This window comes from Muscardinus avellanarius (assembly GCF_963383645.1).
Source record: "Muscardinus avellanarius genome assembly, chromosome: 8".
Classification (NCBI taxonomy): domain Eukaryota; kingdom Metazoa; phylum Chordata; class Mammalia; order Rodentia; family Gliridae; genus Muscardinus; species Muscardinus avellanarius.
In genome coordinates this window covers 107987049-107991985 of record NC_137794.1, presented here as the reverse complement: position 1 = coordinate 107991985, position 4937 = coordinate 107987049, and the positions used below count along the sequence as shown (strand labels likewise).

Here is a 4937-nt window from a genome sequence, read left to right as displayed (position 1 = left end):
GGCTGATGGGGGAAGCGCACTAGAAAGTAGCCCTTCTTCTTTTGGTAAGGAGCCGCCTGGGAGGATCTGAGGCAGCTGGGTGAGATCAGGTTGCGCACTGTGGCAGGCTGATCACCAAATCCCTGGTGGGTTCATGCTTAGCTTCCAGATCTCTTTCCCTGCTGAACTCCCTTGACCCTTTTTACCCAATCCAAGAGCCCAGCACACAGTCAAATCTCTTGGAGAGTTTCCAGGACCATAGTACAGGCCCAGGCAAGTTGTATTCTGGCCAATACTGTACAGAGGTACCTCTGAAGTGGGATAGTTTATCAGTGGAAGAGGGACAAGAGGAACTGAGACTGTCATCCTTGGGAACTGGCCCTGAGCACCCTTCTGATCCTTTGAGGAAAAACAAATTTGACTTCTGCTTCTGTTCTCCTGACTGTGACCTTAATAAGTAACTCCTCACCACAAACTGGCTAATTAGAAGCAGGTGGTTGTGGAATTGTGCCTGGAGAGTTCCAATTTGGGGGCTGTAGGTTTTCTGTTTCTCACACGAGACTGGGGATTAGGAGCTCAGGATTGTCTCCTCACTAATTCTGTGCAGTGAATTAAGTTCTCTAACTGTTCTTTAGCTCTTCCTTGCAGAAGTGTAGTAGCAAATTAGGACTAATATGTTTGTGATGTTTCTGAGCAACCTGGAGCAAGGGCCATCTGTACAAACCCAGCAGCACTGTGTCTACATAGCAGATGACTGCGAGAGTAAAAAGGTGACGTGCTATAGACACCTTGAATTTGCCTACTTTTGATGGTGTGTGCTGGTAAATCCTAGGTCTTGATCCTATCTACTTAAGAGAAAATTGACTGGATGGTTTATAATCTCAGTCAAAATAAATGCAACCCAACACCGGGGTGCTTGATTTGATTCTAGCTGCACAGGTGGTTTCCTAAGGTGAAATGGTCTTTCCCCAGGGGTATCAAAGAGCCTAAGGATAGCACATAGAGTATTTTCCAAGCAAGGGTGGATATGATTTCAGAGTGGCATTGGAGAGCAGTTTGAAGGCATTGGCCTCTAAGTGTATTAAAAGCTTTCTGGAAACATGGATCTTTGCATCATCCAGAGGGGAAAAGGCTCATCCCTTCTCTATGAGTATTCCATCACACCGGGAGGGCTTTGCAGACAAATTGTTCTACTTTTGAAGCACCCTTCCCTCTCTTTGTTCTCAGCATATAGTAAGTGTTCGGTAAATGCTTATTGAATGAATTATCAATGTGATTGTGATTCCTTCACTGAATTTTTCTCTCATCTCAACCTTAATGTTCCTTCTTGCAAATTACACCTGTACTTCCTCTTTGGAAGTTGAATAGGGCAATTTGTCTTACTCCTTGTATAGGGTAGGTCTATTAGGGCTTCTCTGCCTACAGCTTTTCCTGCCGGACACTCCCACCTCTCCTGGTCTGGGTGATTGGGCCAGGCTGAACTCCCGGCTCCACTCTATCTGGTGACTTGGGTTTTGCATAGGTTGACTCTTTTGCGGTAACTTGAAGTAACAATGAGGGCGTGCAGCCAGGCTGCAGGCCACAGGAACGCAGAGCCTGGAGTGGGTGTCCTGGGGCCCCAGCAAGCCGAAGGCCAGAGCAGATGGCGCAGATGTGAAGATGGAGAACTAAGGAAAGGCTGGGTGTGCCTGAGCCCTGGAGAGAGTGGCTCAGTTCCCAAAGACACCAAGAACCAGCCCACTGGTCTCTTGGATACTAAGAAAAGTCTTTCTATCTCTAAATTTCTCTCTCCTTTCTTTGCGCCTACTTCAGTGAAGAGCACTTTTGACAAGACCCTTCTTGTAGGCCATCGCTTTGTTTCAAATCGTAAATGAATTCTCATCTTGGCCCCTCTAAAAACATCTACATGAGCTCATGGCAGCTGGCTCGAGTTGAAGGAGTACTTTATAAGACTTTTTTTAAATTACATTTTTAAAAATTTATTTATTTATTTATTTATTTATTTATTTATTTATTTTTTAATGTGCCAATTGAAGCCTTTATTAACTGGCCAGCGGCGGAGCCCTCAGTCTACAATCAGACCAGAGGGGCGTGCCAACTGGCCGGGGTGGGGAGCTTATAAAGGGTAGGCAAGCAGGTTACAGAAGCGGAAACTTTTAATTTAGTGTGTCAGGCCCCACCCAAGGTCAGTGGAAGGAGGAGAGGGACACAGGAATTTCAGGTATGAGATAAACCATTAACATAGGGCAGGGGAGTGGTCCTCCTGGGAAATACAAGGTTAAACTTTTAGATCAGCAGCTTACAACAGGAGGGGAGACAAAATGGAGTCAAGGTGGGGGAGGCAAAATGGAGTCTCCTCTGCCTCCCACAACACTGTTACAGTTTCAGAGCTCAACGGTGACACCATAACAGTTTTTACCATAACAGGAACACCAAATGGAACAGTCATTTTCTGGGCCTGGGGAGAGTGCTGGGTATGGAACCCAGGGGCATTCTGCCTCCAAGCTACACCCCTGGCCCTTTTCATTTTTTGTTTTGAAACAAGAAATCGCTAAGTAGCTGAGGCCAACCTCAAACCTGTGATCCTCCTGTCTGAGCCTCCCAAGTATTAGGATAACAGGCATGAATCACCATGTCCAGCTTGGTACTGTCATTTCTAAAGACCCTGTGGCAATAAAGGTATCACAAATGGGCACACTTAGCTGATGATAAACGATCAAGAGCTTGAGAGTGGTAATAGGAATAACTAATAACAAGAACAGAAGGAAGGATGGAGATGGGAAAGGGGGGGAAGAAAAAGCCAGGGAAACCAAGGGTAAAGAGAGAGAGACAGAGGGAGGGAGCCGGAACATGCACTGCCATGCTCCCGATCCCTGCCAGAGCATTAGTCTCTTCATGAGGGCTGGAGACAGAGTTTGTTGAGGAAGGTCTTCTTCATGGCGACCTTCAGCTCCTTGTTCCTGAGGCTGAAGATGATGGGGCTGAGGAAGGGCGTGAGGACCATGTAGGTGGTGGCCATGAGGGTGTCGCCTTCCTGATAATGGGGACCCTTGGGCTTGAGGTAGATGACGGAGGCGAAGCTGTAGTGCACGATGACCACCATGAGGTGGGATGCACAGGTGGAGAAGGCTTTGTGCTGCCCCTCCGGCAGATGGGATCCTCAGGATGGCGGCCACGATAAAGGCGTAGGACAGCAGGATGAGGAGGAAGCAGCCCAGCAGGGCGGTGATGCACACGCCCAGGGCTACTCTTGGTGCGTCGCTGCCGCAGGCCAACTTCAGCAGAGGTGGCACGTGGCAAAAGAAATGGTGGATCTTGTTACATCTGCAAAAGGTGAGGTGGAAGATGGACACTGTCACCACCATCCCCATGACTGACCCACCAGCCCAGGCTCAGGCTACCAGGCTGGCGCAGCCGTGGGGGCTCATGAGCACCGGGTAGCGCAGGGGATGGCAGATGGCCACATAGCGCTCGTAGCCCATGACCGTGAGCAGGAAGGAGTGGGTGAAGCCAAAGGTGAAGGAGAAGAACATCTGGCTGGCGCAGGCCTGCAGGGCGATGGCGCGACGGGCAGCTAGTAGGTCCACCAGCATGCGCGGGATGATGGCCAGGGTGTAGAGGATCTCGGAGATGGAGAGGGCACACAGGAAGAGGTACATGAGCGTGTGCAGGCTGCGCTCGCTGCCCACGGTGGCCATGATGAGCAGGTTCCCCAGCAGCGTGAAAAGGTACACCAGTAGGATCAGCACGAAGAAGGCAGGCAGGAGCTGTGGAGGGAAGGTGGAGAAGCCCACCAGGATGAACTCCGTCATCAAGGTGCAGTTTGGGTCCAGCGTGGCACCCACACTTGAGTCAGGAGAGAGGGAAGGAGACTCAGTGCTCAGGAGTGCAGTGCCACCTGTGAGTGTCCGGGGAGGACACCAGAGGGGCTTCATCACCTGTCCAGGCCATTGTTAGTCCATATAAATAATGAATCTCCACAGATAACCAATCTTAGTTGTCTGTTGGATGGAAAATCTTGTTTCTCTGGTTCTGGAGTGTGTTACCTATTTCTTCTTTGTAGTTAATATCTTTGAGTATTTTCTCTAGTGCTGGTTTTGAAGACATAAATTCCTTCAGTTTCTGTTTGTCATGGAAGCTTCTTATTTCTCCATCTAATTTGATAGAAAGTTTTGCTGGGTAGGAAATTTTTGGCTGGAAGTTGTTTTCTTTCAGAATTGGGAATATGTTACTCCAAGCCCTTCTGGCTCTCATGACTTGGTTTGGGAAGTCTGGAGTGATTCTAATTGGTTTGCCTCTGAATGTCACTTGGTCCTTTGTTTTTGTTGCCTTTAAGATTCTCTGCTTGGCTTCCACATTGGTCATTTTGACAATTATGTGGCGTGGGGATCCTCTTCTCTGATCCTGTCTAGAGGGAGTTCTATAAGTTTCCTGGACCTGTGTATCGACCTCTTGCTCTATGTTTGGAAATTTTTCTGCTATTACTTCCTTGAAGAGATTGTTGATCCCTTTGGTTTCACTTTCTTTTCCCTCCTCTATTCCAATTATTCTTAGGTTAGCTCTCTTAAAATGGGCCCATATTTCTTCAATGTCAGATTCTTGCTGTCGGATATTTTTTTCTAGATTAGAAACTATGCATTCATTTTTGGAATGATCATCTTCTAAGAGCGAGATTCTGTTCTCCATGTGGTCTAATCGGTTGTTCATGCTTTGAATTGAGGCCTTTACTTCATTAATTGCATCCTTTATCTCTTTTTGGCTCTCTCTGAATTCTTTTTGAAGCACCTCTATTAGTTCTACAGTTATTTTCCTGATTTGATCTTCTAGAAATCTCTGATTTTCTGTTTTATCAGGTTCTGATGTTGTGGGGTTGTGGGCATTCATTGCTCCAGTATTATTCCTCTTTCCCATGATTTCGGAAGTTTGTGCCTTCTCTGGGTTCTTCCCTTGGGTCACTA

General features: G+C 47.5%; 1 pseudogene across 1 annotated transcript; it reads right to left on the bottom strand.

The window, feature by feature from the left end:
* Nucleotides 1-2872: 2872 nt before the first annotated feature.
* Nucleotides 2873-3914, bottom strand: LOC308266133 (olfactory receptor 10H2-like; annotated as a pseudogene). The gene has a single exon. The product of its transcript is annotated as an olfactory receptor 10H2-like (transcript).
* Nucleotides 3915-4937: the final 1023 nt, after the last annotated feature.